Source organism: Dioscorea cayenensis, chromosome 8, assembly GCF_009730915.1.
Source record: "Dioscorea cayenensis subsp. rotundata cultivar TDr96_F1 chromosome 8, TDr96_F1_v2_PseudoChromosome.rev07_lg8_w22 25.fasta, whole genome shotgun sequence".
Classification (NCBI taxonomy): Eukaryota; Viridiplantae; Streptophyta; class Magnoliopsida; order Dioscoreales; family Dioscoreaceae; genus Dioscorea; species Dioscorea cayenensis.
This window is the reverse complement of record NC_052478.1, coordinates 8,117,306-8,131,782: the sequence shown is the minus strand read 5'-3', so window position 1 is coordinate 8,131,782 and position 14,477 is coordinate 8,117,306. Positions and strand designations below refer to the sequence as shown.

The 14,477-nt window shown below is 38.5% G+C and overlaps 1 long non-coding RNA gene across 1 annotated transcript; it reads left to right on the top strand.

Moving 5' to 3' along the window:
• The first annotated feature begins 437 nt into the window (after positions 1 to 437).
• Positions 438 to 3,253, top strand: LOC120267877. Its single transcript, XR_005538612.1, has 3 exons — positions 438 to 546; positions 929 to 1,039; positions 3,007 to 3,253. It is a non-coding gene; the product is annotated as an uncharacterized LOC120267877 (long non-coding RNA).
• The last annotated feature ends 11,224 nt before the right edge of the window (positions 3,254 to 14,477 follow it).

Genomic DNA, 14,477 nt, shown 5'->3' with positions numbered 1-14,477 from the left:
ATCATGCAGTATCTCACTGACAGTAATATCACATAGTCAATCACAAATCTTAATGTGGCATTTCAACTTCTTCCTACTTCTCTTTCATGTTTTGACTTGTATTCTTGAGTATTTTTCATTTGTGGGAGATTTTGGGAGTATCTCAAGTTGTTAGACACAAAAAGGGGGGTCAAAAGACCACTAAATGGGTTGTTTAACACCCATTTTATAGGGGTTGAGAGGCCATGATGGATTCCATACAGGCTGTATAGAACCTGGCATAGAATTCAGAGAATTTTTGAAGTCTATGCGGGTCCTTATAGGGGGTGGTATAGGACCGTATGAGACCCCACATAGGTCGTAATCTTATAGTTTTAAAGCCCCATTTTTACCTTGTTTATCATTTCTTTTCAAGACCCTTTCTTTCCCCACTTTTCTCCTCCTCTAGAAACTTCATCTCGACTCCTCAAACTCATCATCATTTGCCTTGAATCAAGAAGAAACTCAAAGATCTCTTTCCTCTACTCTTGAAAAGAGTCTTTTCTTAAGATTTTGAGAAGCTTTGAGGTAAGGTTACTCTTCTCCTTGTTGTTCTTTTTCTTCTTCTTTCTCCTCTTATTGAGTTTCTTTGAGATTGTTGGTGGATATTCTTGGTATTTGTTTGAGATTGGAGTTTGGAATAAGAGTTTGGTTGTATTTTTTTTATTTTGTTGAAGATTGGGGAAGATCTCTTCATCTCAAAGCTATGATTACTGTAGCACCAAACCAACTTGGTGTTCTTTGTTATCTTTGTTGCCATTGGGTGTTGGGAAAGATTGTTTCTTGTGAGATCTTTGAGGGGAGGTGCTTAGTAAACCTTAGATGCTTGTTTTCCATCTTGAGGTGTTCCCCCCATCTTTGTGCCTAGTTATTTTGACTTTAATCCATCATTTTGCTTGGATTGTGCTAGGAGGCGAGGCTATGGCCAAGGGTGATGGACCAGTTGAGGGTTAACACCGGAGTTGTATAGCTCGCCAAGTTTGTGAGTGGGACTTACCCTTTTCATGGACTATACTATCATGTATGTTTTCTATATATATTTGAGTATATTTTATTTTGAATATTTCTCATGAATTTGAAATCATGGTTGATTTTAAATGAGTTATTGAGATTATTTGCGAGTATATTCATGGTGTTTAAAAGCTTGGTTCTTAAATTACCTATTCAAGGAAATTATTGATATTCATGGCTTACACTTGTTAAAAGTTTCTTGAAATATTATTCATAATTCTTTAAAACATCATCTTGAATTTGGATGAGTTTATGAAAATGCTTTCCAATTTATGTTGCTCGTGTTTGAGAACTTTGATGTCAAAATGTATTTCTAAAGATCCATCTTTCATGTTCTATTATTAATGTTTATGCTTTAATAAGTTAGCTACGACTTTTGGAAATGTTATTTGACCTTTAGTGAACTCGTTGCAATACTTGTGAGTGAGTATTATTTAGATTTCTAAGAAATCTTGTTTCTTGGAACGTGCAACTAAATACTAAAGATAACTTTCATTTTTGAGATGTGAATGTTTATGACTATGTGGATATTTTGAGATTGAAATGAATTGTGAAGCTTTGTAAATTTATCTTTCCTTTGCCAAATGCTTTTGAGAAAAGAGGCTTCATTTCTTGAACTGCTTCCTATGGTAATTTAAATCCAAGTTTGGATTATGATCGAGTTTATTCATAGAGTTTACAAAAGTATCGTACTTGTATTTGAAAACTTTATTATTGAATTATATATTCCAAAGTGAATGTTTTCATGAAACTTGAGACTCTCGTTATGATATTAAATGAGTCTATGCAAACTATTTATGGAACATATTTTGTGTTATAGACGATGTTATGCCTGGAATGTATATTCAAAGATTATTTCCAAATGATGTTTTCTTGATCAAATAGTATTCACTAGAGTTGTTATGATTAAATTACTCACTCTTAGAGTGGGAGTTGAATATGTGAAAACTTGTGAAATCATGATGAGATTTCAACAATCATGTTGATTCATACATTGAGCCTATGACAGTGTTATGTTTATTTGTTTTGATGGTGACAATAAGCTAGTATCCACGAGCCGACCTAGTTGAGGTAGCATAGAGAACTCAGATGAGGGACCACCCTTTTAGGCGGTATGTAGAGAACCTGAAAGGTGTGCAGGGATGGGTGCTCGAAGTCACCACACAGGTTTCCCAACGGCCAAATCCAAGAGTTGCTTGTATTGGCGGCTCCAGACCTAATAAAGGCCACAGTTAGCGATGGAGGGTTTTGGAGGCTATTTATTATATTGTCAAGTGTCGACTTATCTATTTCTTGAAACCCTGTTTTGTTGAGAGATTGAAAGGATGGATGATTTTTGGATTTGAAATTTGTTTTGAACCATTGATGTTTGAAAAAAACTTATTAGTGTATATTGTCCATTAAAATTATGAGTTTTGCCCCATTGTTGTTACTTATGTTATCCTCGTATATTGTTGGACTTTTAGAAAAATATTGTCAATGTAGTGTTCATTGAGACGTTGATTTCATACTTTGAAACATTTGGTATTTTCATGCAAAGAACTTTGAAATGTGGTTTGTGACATAATTTTGGTTTCTCACTTTTGAAATATTTAACATGTTAGAATTATTAAACCTTATGTTATGCAATTTCTTGGTTCCTTTTTAAATTGTGGAAAGATAATGATTTTAGTATGCTATTCATGTTTTCTCAAATCCTTGGTATCTTGAGTTGTTTGGAAAAATGATGTTAATCGAGTAAAAACTTGGCTTTGACCAAAAAGTCAAGTAAATGTAAATATTTTTACTAGTGTATGTTTTATTTGAGTGTTACCCTACATTTGTTATTTTCTTAATTTTTGGACATTGGTAAACTTTTAGAATATATCTTTGTCATATTGATTATATTTTATTGCTTTTTAAATGTATGATTTCATAGTTCCATGCTAATCCCCTCACTGAGTAACCTAGTTACTCACCCCTCTTTCCTCTTCCCAGGTGTTAGTTCAGCGTAGTGATGCAGACGTGAAGTGCTTAGCAAGAGTCTATCATCGTTGCATTCAATCTAAGTTTTGTATATGCTTATTTCTCATCCATGGCATGTATTAGGAGGGATCCATTAGTGTGTATATCGACTTATTTGTACCTGGTTTCCTTCTTTGAAAACCTGTTATTTGTTGTTGTCTAACAGTTGTATAAGAAACAATACTCAGGGTTTGGTTTGTAATATGGTCATGTATCTTAAATTGTGAACCTTTATATTTTCAATACCTTCATGTTGTTACGATGGCCATGTATAGAAAATTATTATAGCAATATATTATTGAGTTTTCCCCTAATTGTTTTGGTGAATTTGATACAGGTAACAGGTCAACCTCACGATAATACTGGATTGAGGTAGGGTTTAACCTCCCTTGGGTTCTCGTGGCGGTATGTTGCGTGTAGGACCCACGGGTCAGGGTGTGATACTTAAGCAAAGCAAAAAGCTCTCACTCCACTGCATATCATTACAGTACACAAATATACCTAAAGATATACAGTCCCAAAGCACAGCAAGTTTGGACAGACAATATAGAAAGAAATAACCAAGATGACGAAAAACACACACATCTATCAAGCACACACAACAATGAACAACAACAACAGTAGTCCCAGCAAGACAACTATTACAAGACAAGCCTTAGAATCAAACTAACGCCTTTGGCATTGCCTTCGCTGATTCCTTTGCTCAACTACCACATCATATTGAAGAACTATATGAGCGCCATCATAGGTTGTCACCATCTCTCCAGTTACTCTATATCATCTACGTAGTTGTGGAATTTACCATGGTTCTATGTGGTACTATTCTATATAGATGTCTTGCAACTTAGATTCAATGATTGTGGTAAAGTCTCTAGGTCTCATGCTTACCACCATGCACATCTACAGCATAAAGACTGAGTTTGAACTAGCTCTTACCTGACAAGTTCCATGCTAAGTTGATCTGTCAATGTTAGGTTTGGGGTTTCCTGGGACATCTCCGGAACTTTTCCTTGCTTGTTTATAGCAGCAATGACTGTAGTAATAGTTATGAGAGCTTCTTTTTCCTCCCTCATTTTTTTTTGTAAATAACTCTCCACTCTCAGTCTATCATACCTCAGAGGAGGTGATCCTCATTGCTATCTGGGTGGCATCTTAGCTGACTCTCCAAGTGAGTTGATCCTGGTTGAAAAATCTTCAATCTTGCCTCTACTTAAAGCCAAATTCCAGTGGTGTAGGCCATGATAAAGCCTATATATAACACAATTCTAGAAAGTAGGTAGTCCCAACACTGTCATGGATTAGCAAAATGAAAAGGTGAAGCTCTTAGAGCAATCATTACACAATATCTCCAAATGCCTAGAAGAATTGCAAATATCTAAGCCTATTAACTCAGGGAAAGCATCTCACACACAAGTGATTGAGGATCAGGATAATATAGGTTGTTATCATTTCAAACAAGATCGTTCAAAGTGGATTTTCCCTGATTTATAGGAAGAGATGATGCCTATCGATGGATTTTCAAAGCGGAGCAATTCTTCAAATACTATGAAATTTCAGATCCATATTGTCTGTATACAGCTTCCATTCATTTTGATAGACCAATAGTCCCATGGTTCCATATGTTGTTGAAGACTGAGACTATTAATTCTTAGGCAGCTTTGGTACAAACCTTGCAAGAAGATTATGCACCTTCAGTGATGGATAGCCCTGAATACTCTTTATTCAAACTCACTTAAACAAATTCTGTCAATAGTTACTATTCTACTTTCACAACTTTAGCCAATAAAGTTAATGGGGTAGCACCCAAAACTTTATTAGAATATTTCATTAGTGGGCTAAATAAGGAAATTCAGCAAGATATCATTCCATTGAAGCTAGATATCATACCAAAGGCAGTTGCATTAGCCAGGTTATATGAAGACAAATATATTCCTCTTGCATGACAGTATTCCAAGAAACATCAATTTACTCCAGATATTAATTCTATGTCAATGTCTAGGAAATTTCCATCAACTCAAACAAAGCTAGTGCTGAGCTAATATTAATTCTGTGTCAATGTTTGGGAAGACAAATCAATTTACCTATTGCTGGTGCTGAGCTAATATTGGGTGCTGCATGGTTAGCCACATTGGATCCACAAATGGTTGATTATAGCTCTCGTTCAACTAAGTTTTATTATAATGAGGCATTCATCACACTGAGAGGATAAAATAATCAAGGACCTCAACATGCATGAATTCATTAATTGCATCAATTGTGCATAACTAAATATATATTTGAATGTTTTACATTAACCGTAATGGATAACAGTAGCTCAATTGAGTATTCTATTGCCAATAATATGTTTAAAGTGACTACTCGGTAGAAATTAAAATTTCCACTTGAGATGTCTGATTCCTTGAAACAGCTGCTCTTACAGTATCAACATGTTTTTAATATACCAAAGAGTCTGCCTCCTTCTAGACAATGTGGTCATAGAATTGAGTTACAATCTAATGCTCAACCAGTTAAGGTCAGACTATACAGATCTCCATGATAAGTTCTTGAGTGAACACATTTCTTTATATGTTTTACATACATTTAGCATCTCTTTTATCAGGTTTTATATCTCATAAATTATATTTAGTGTTCTTTTGTGCAAATAGTGTTGTAAAGGCATGTAGAGAGAAAAAGAAGCAAAGATAGGTCATGGAGGTGCATTTTTGGAGACTTTTGTGTGACACAAGGATCAAGACACAAGTTGTGTTCATAAACATAGGGTGTGTACCAACTTCTGAAAGAGTTCAAGTTAATACATGAGTTGGAAGAGCACAATGACAGTCACATCTTCATGTCCTGACTTGTTTGAAAACCACAAGAGCCTTCCCAATGGTGTTTAGTTGACAAGATGCCACATGATCTACCACACGAGCGTGTGCTTTGCCGTGTGGCCTTAAAAGAAGGAAATTTTCAAAGCATTGTTCTTGAGCGTATTTTAGCATCACTATGGCAAGTTACTATAGTAGTTACTATTCATGGCCTTGTGGAATTTCCACACGGTCATGTGGAGAATTTTGTAGCCCACATGGGCATGTGGGAGACCGTGTGAAGCCCCGATTTCAGGTTATAAAAGGCCTCTTTGCCCGATTTTAGGTTAACTTTTTCATGGCCTTGGAGAGGTAAGACGGCTAGGGTTTGGAAAGGAGGTCTTTGTGACTTTGGGGGTGTTTTGTCACCAACTTTGATCAATTTCTCCTCCATCATAGCATCAACGAAGACATCGAAGACCCTAGCTTCGGAAAGAAATCCGTCAAAACGTTTTGTAGATTTTTTATAGATTTTTTTACTTTTTTAATTGTTTTGTAGCTCGGCACCATGGAGAGCTAAACCCTAGAGGGTATTTGGGCATGTGAACCCTAGGATTCTATTCTTTGTATTGATTTACATTGTGTTTTCTTTTAAATCTGAGTTTAGTTGAGTTTTAATCTTGTGTTCTTAATGTTTCTTGGGTTATTGATCTATTGATTGATTGGTTTACATTGATTCATTCACCTTGGTGAGAGAGAGGTCTATATTAGGGTTAGAACCTCAAGATTGAAGAGGGTTGAGAGGGTAAGTCATGAGATAGTGAAGTGTCTCCTTTCCCTTCCGATTGGTATATTTTATCTCCGTATTCCCTAAGCTCTAAGTAATCATATGTGGTGTGAGGTGTTGAGAGAGTTCTCCGCTAGGACCTTGTAGGGGGTTAGGGACCTTTCACCTAGAAGAAGGGTTAGATTTATTTATTTAGGAATCAGATATATCCTTTGGAATCCCTAGAGTGCTTTGCAGTCATATGTGGTGTGAGGTGATGAGATTGAGAGATTTATCAGCCGGGACCCCATAGGGGACTGGTATCGGTGATTTGGAAGCAAGAACCGATTATCTTTGGAATTCCATGACTTAATTAATTTGGTTTAAGAACACTTTGTGAATCTTTTGCTTAATGTTTGAATCTTAGGGGGAACATTGCCTGAATACCTCATTTTCATCGATTGAGACTTCCCTTCATTTTTACTTTTGCTTACTTGTTCATGGCATTCATCTTCTCATGAATTACTTCATCACATCATTCTCTTGATTATTTTACTAGATAGCTTAGAAGTAGCTATTACTAGTACTCATGTTTCCTGTGAATTTGACTATCCAACCAAGTGGGTACATTTTATTACTTGAGAGACCTGTGCACATGAGGACAAACGCAAGACGTGTGTCACTCCATGATGAGCTCAATTTATATCATGTTTTTCTTACTCCCAAGTCATACTATTGCTTGTCTTTTAGCACCTTTTGTATATTTTTGATATTGCTGTAGGTGATTTTGTTCATGGTAGAGGAATTTAGGGCTCGAAGCAATGAGGAGTGAATTTGAGGACAAAACAAGCAAGAAATGAAGAATTTTTCTAAGTGTCCAAGCCAAGCACGGGCAGAGCACGATCGTCCTCTGTTCCCATGATTTTTCTTGACTAAAGTTGCTTGAGTAGCTGATTAAGCAAGGGGATGCTCCTAAGATGAGCACGGTCGAGGCACGGTTGCGTTTGACTTCGTGGTTTCCTTTAAAATTAACGCGCCATCTGCTAGAAGAGAAAACACACCCAAGATGCTCCTTATACGGTCCTGCTCAAGCAAAGTACACATGGAGCACGACCGTGCTTCCTCCCTATGAATATACATGGTTGACACTTAGCCGGTTCAATCAAAGCCTCTCAAGAGAGTACAGTCTAAGCATGACTGTGCTTAGACCGTGTCGAGCCCGAAAACACCCTTTTTGACTCCAAATTCTAGGGTTTCTCTTCATCTTTTATTCGGGGCTTTTCTTCTCCACCGGGAGAGCACGGATAAGGACAAAGATCAAGCTTCACCGTATCACCTAAGCGGACCAAGGTCGAGTTGAAGGCTCAAAGGAAGTGGAGCTAGCTCATCCATGAAGTTCTGAAGCACAATTGAGAGGAGATTTGTTAAGAGGAAGATCATGTTTTCTTCCCCTAGTTCTTTACTTCATTCTTCTCATTTGTTTCAAATCATGAGGAGCTAAACATTTCTCGGTGCCCGGGATGTTGAACTATGTTGTTCTTGATACTTTGAATACTTGTTTTTTTATGCCTATGGAGTTTTAATACAATCTTGTGTTTTTCATGTGTTTGCATAACTTGATGTGCTTGATGTGCTTGATTTGCATAGATACTTGCATAAAACTTGACCTATGTGGATTACCGTAGTTGCGATTGCCTAGTGTAGTTGTAAAACTTGATGTGTATGGAAACCCATAGTCACGCTTACAACACTTGACGTAATTGAGAGCCATAGATGTAACATAGCTTCTGAGTACCCACAAGGATCTTGGAATGTACCATGGTAGGCATTAGATTCAAGTCAATATCTCGAGTGCATAGGAATCATCCCGGGCATTGCTCTTTTGTTACTAAAAACTCGATCCTAGTCTACCCGTTGATTCCATCCTTATCTTGTTATTCTTTTTCATCTTTTGTAATTCTTAAACCAAATCTGCGATTTGCTAGAAATTTGAAGAATAATTAGTATTAGAAGTCCAGTCCCTGTGGTTCGGCAATCCTACCCCCTAGGGGGTACCACTCTATTAGTTGTAACGATGCGTGCACTTGCGGAGATTACATCAAGTTTTTGGCACCATTGCCGGGGACTGGCAACTTTTAGGAATATTAGGATTCTTGTGATTGAGCCTTTGTTTATTCTGTTTATATTTATATATATATATCTTTTATTTTTTCGTTCTTATGATTCATCGTTCTTATCTATGCTTGTCACACTTTTGAATCTTGAGCTAATTCTTTCTATCTTATCTCGTGAAGGAGCAATCGTATGAACCAAGGAAGTACCTTATCTCCTTTAGTGAACCCTGATCTAGAAGTGAGTATAGAAGTGAAACAAGGTATGTGGAAGTGATTATAGAAGTGAATCAAGAGGAAGAAATGGCTGAAAATCAATTGTGACAAAGTATTTCAGATTTTACCTGCCGAACATGGAAGGAGTGGGGTCTATCATCATTCATCCCACTATTGTGGTGAAAAATTTTGAGTTGAAACCCAACTTTATATAGTTGGTACAGTAGATGTGCCAATTTGATGGGTTTAAGGATGAAGACCTGTATGAACACTTGAAGAATTTCTTAGAAATCTGCGATATTGACACGTCCGCATATGCGGGTAAACCGCAAGTGTACGGGTGTCGAAGTAATAATTAAACCGGTGAGTGGGTAGTCGAATCCACAGGGAACAGAGCTACTAGTACTAACTTCTTCTTTGCTTTCTAACCTAATGATAAATGGAAAGGTGTGGTGATCTAATGTGCGAAGAAATGAATACCGGAGACGAATATGCAAGGGTTAAATGGATGGAGATCTCAATCAATAAAAGTGGGGTATTCGGACAATGCTCCCCCTAGGATTCAGGTATTAGGTACCGAATAAGCAAAGTGTTTCTATGATGAGTAAGTTAAGTCGTGGAAATCCAAATATAATTGGATCCGGCCTCCCGATCACCGATACTAGTCCCCTACAAGGTCCCGGTGGAGAAATCGCTCAATCTCAACACCTCACACCACATATGACTGCAAAGCACTCTAGGGATTCCAAGAAGTGTATCCGATTCTTAAAGATTGATCCAACTCTAATTCCCGGCGAAGGATCCTAACCCCCTACAAGGTCCCGGCGGAGAAATCTCTCAATCTCACGCCTCACACCAAATATGGTTGCATAGAGCTTAGGGAATGGAGATAGAATACACCAATCGGAGGGGAAAGGGAATGCTCTCTATCTCATGACTCATCCTCTCAACCCTCTTCAATCTTGAGGTTCTAACCCTAATGGAGACCTCTCTCTCACCAACGTAACAAATCATGCAAACCAAATAACCAAAAGATCAATAAGGCAAGCAAGCATTAGACAATCAAGATTAAAACTTAATCAAACTCGGATTAAATAGAAACACCTAGCAAATCCACAAAAGATGAGAATCCTAGGGTTCACATGCCCAAATACCCTCTAGGGTTTTAGCTCTCCATGGAGCAAAATACAAAACACACCATCAATGAATGAAAGTACATTAAAACCATAGAAATAAACCCCTTTATATATGAACTGATGGCCTTGATGGAGAGCTTCGACGTCTTGAAGGACCCACTCAGAAGCTAGGTTCACCGGTGGCTTCCTTGATGCTATGACGGAGGAGGAATCCATCAAAGTTGGTGACAAAGTGCCTCCAAAGCCGCAAAGACCTCCTCTCCAAACCCTAGTCGTCTCACCCCTCAAGAGCCGCACAAAAGATGAGAAAGAATAGGGCAAAACGGCTATTTATAGGCCTTAGACCTCGTCTGTCACGTGCCCCCACGTGCCCATGTGGATTTTCCACGCGCCCGCGTGGGCTGTAGGAATTTCCACGCGGGCGTGTAAACAGTAATTTTTCTATAGTACTACTACAGTGAAATTGCTACAGTACTTTTCACAAACCGCGGTCCAAACACTCTTCTCTTGAGGCCACATGTCCGGACACACATCCATGTGGTGGGCTATAAAACTTTTCTTCATCGACGTATTTTTGAGAGGTCTTGCAATCTTCACAAAGTGAAGGAATATTAAGATGTGGTTATTTTTGTGCCCTTCCAACTAGTGAATTGACTTGAATCTTCTTGGAAGTTGGCACACATCTCCACGTTTATGAACTCCTCTCGTGTCTTGGTCCTTGAATTGAACAAGAACTCCCAACATTGTGTCTTTATAGCCTATCTTTGCTTCCTTTTTACTCTTCAAAGCATTCACAACCTATATGCATAAAAGAACACCAAATACACAATATGAGACATAAACCATAGTAAAAATTATGCTCAATGCATGTAAAACATATATAAAAATATGTCTACTCAAGCACTTATCAAACTCCCCCACACTTAAGTCTTTGCTTGTCCTGAAGCAAAATTAAACATTAAACCTATGGAAAGAAAAGAGAAGTGCTTGGCCTTAGGTTCACCAAAAGAGTACAAGAATAAAATTCTACAGTCATGGAGAGAATCAAACACTAGAAAAAACAATCAATGCTCTAGAAAACAATCCAATCAAAAATGAATGTGATAAAATCCGAATGCGTGTGTGTGTGTGAAAAACTCAACTCATGTCAATATTATGTCCACTACCAAGTTCTTATTAACATGGGACTTATTTATAAACAGAAAGAATAGGTAGTAGCTTCACACAACCTATAAGGTAGCCCTTTCCCAAGATGCCTCCCGAGTGGCTTTCACACTTTCGAGGTGGTAGCTCTTTCTACCAAGGATGGTAGCTTTCACACATCCCATGAGATATCTCTTTCTCTCATTAGGGCATAACAAGTATCCGACTTATGAGAGTAGCTACATACATCATGGGTGGTAGCTCTTTCCACCCCCTATGTACAAACAACAAACAATTTCCAATTTTTTTTCTTTTTCAAAATTTTCTGATTTTTTTCTGATTTTCTCTTTTTTTTTTAAAATAAAAACTAGCACACTAAAATCCCAAACATAATGAACTAGAGTCTTCATAGGTCTAATAAGCGAGAAAAGTGCACAAAGAGCAATCGAACAAAAATATTCAATAAAATTGGACGAAAACTAGAGCATCATAAAATCCATGTTTATAACCTCCAAAAACTAAGAATTAAACTCTTAACCCTAAGGTGAACCTTCATTGGCAACAAGAGCATGCTCATGAAAACACAAGTAAAAGTCATGTATAAGGTTAACCCTCCCCCACAATTAAGATGTACATTGTCCTCAATGTACGCATGCAAGCACAATAAAAATAATAACAATGGAAGCATAATGTGTGTGGGAATGCAATTAAAACAATACTCCCCTGAACTCCTCATTAATCATTTGGTGAAGTTTAACTCATGGGCTCGTTGTATGGGTTGTGAAGCTCACACGACCATGTGACAATATCGTATGATCGTGTCTATGACTAAAACACCATCAACATCACTCTCAAGGTCATCTGCACGTAGACAAGGGGTTCAGTGAAGCTTAACAAAATAGAAAAGATGTACGAGTTCTTATAAGTAAACACATGAAGCACAAACTCGCACAAACAAAACAAAACACAAAGTTAACTAAAGTCTAAAAGATAAAATAACGAAAAACTAAAAATGAAAACAAAAGTAAAGAAAACTAAAGAATCATGAGTGGGACGCCTCAAGCATCAACGTCGACTTTTGGTGTTGCCGGTGTGCCAAAAGAATGTTCTTATCCAAGGTTAATCGTATACGATCAAAGCTTTTCGGTCCTTGGTGGCATATCTGCAAGAAAACTGCCAAAAAAAATGCAAATTTACATGAAATGGCAAGCTGCAGGAATCCACACGGGCGCGTGGAATTCTCAAGCTTCGCATTCATATCCCGCAAGTGCACGGGTTTGTCGAAGTAATAATCCGGGATGAGCGGGTATCGAATCCACAGGGAGTAGGGAATAAAAACACTTAATCCACTTCTTAGCTATGTGAAATATCAGTAGTGATAAGTGTGACAATGATTCAATTCTCAAAAGTAAAAACAACAAGTAAGAGAGCACGAGTAAAGGAGGAGGTAAGGCAATCGATAAAGATGGGGTACTCGGATAATGCTCCGCCAAGGACAATCATTTCAAGTGCAAGAACCCTCTATTATGTTTCCTAATCAATGCAATGGTGAGTCGTGGAAATCCTTAAATACATAGTCCCAAATCTAAGGTCAACTATGCCTAACTCTATACATGTCCCGTAGGAGAGATTAGATAACCTCTCAACCTCGCACTTGAATAGAGTTGCAATGAGCTCTAGGGATTCCAAGTGATAAATCTCTTCCTAATTATAGACCTAACCCTTTGGTCCAGGTGGAAGGTCCCTAACCACGATTAAGCCCTAGATATTAAGATCACCTCAACGCTTCACTCCGTTGCACGCGCAACTAAGCCCCAGTGGAGGTCATCCCTTAGACCATTCACTCTATTATGACCGCAAAGAACTCGAGGAACGGAGGTAGAATCTATCACGTCGGAGGGGAAAGGGGGCGCGGAGGGGAAAGGGGGCGCTCTTGTACCTCTCGACTCACCCTCTCAACCCTCTCCAACCTAGCTTTGTCTAACGCTCGTGGTGTGTCACTCACTCACAAGGTTACCAACAAGAACTCTCAACCCTAGTGTCACTCTAGGGGAATTGTTTATACAATCAAGCATTCAAGGTTGGAATTCACAACAAACATCAATTAATCAAAAGCATAATAAAGGGATTCAATGAAACAAATACATCCTAGGGTTCACAAATACCCAAGTACCTACTAGGGGTTTAGCTCTCCATGGAGCTAAGTACAATCAAAGAAATAGAATGTAAAAGCAATGAATCCATAGAGAAACCCCCTCGATAGTCGTATCGATGGTCTTGTGGAAAGTCCTCTACTCATCGTCCAAGGATTCCCTTGTCCGGTATAGGATACGCCTCGACGGAAGCTCCTCTACCAACCTTTTCCAAAGGAATGACGATGTCGGAGCCGTAGAACCTCTCCAAAACCCTAGCCAATACCTCATGAAAACACTCGATGAATACTCAAAGCTCACAAGAAAATCTTAGCACAAGCATCTAAAAATCAAGACACCAGCACTTAACAAATTATTCATGCAAACAAACTAAACTAGAAGATAAGAAAACAGTAAACACTTGGGTTGCCTCCCAAGAAGCGCTTGTTTAATGGCACTAAGCTTGACGTACCTTGTCTTACCTCACGGGGGTTCATAAATGAAGGTTGCTCTCTTACCCATTACTTGAAAGCATGATGAGCACAATCTCTTGAAAGTGGAGGGCGTATTATCGGGCTTGGGACCACCTAGCAATGGTTCATCCAACTCCTTCCGTTCACGGACGTCTCCAACAACCTTGGAGTGTTTCCAGTGGCGTCTCCTAGCCCTCTTCATTTTCCGGGGCACCTTCTTCAAGATCCCCAGGGTAGATGTTACTTCTTCCGTCGATCCAAGCATCATTACATCTTCATGTCCCTCCTCTTGGTTGAACAAACCTTTATACGGATCCGGATTGAACATTTCCTGCATGTATTCATCAACAATCTCATCAGTAGTGTCTAGGAAGTATAAAGTATCATCAAAATCAAGAGAATGCCACATGGCTTCAGCAAGGCGGTATGTGAGCTTGTCATCTCCAACTCTCAAAGTTAGCTCTCCGCCGTCCATGTCAATCAATGCCTTGGAAGTCTGCAAGAACGGTCTCCCAAGTATCAAATGTACTTGTCCACCTTGACAAGCACATCTTCAATGATGCCTCTCGGATGTCGCACTGTTCGGTCCGCTAGTTGCAAAGTCATCCGAGTAGGCCTAGGCTCGCCTAAGCCTAGGTTTTGAAAGAAGGTGTATGGCATAACGTTGATACTGGCCCCTGA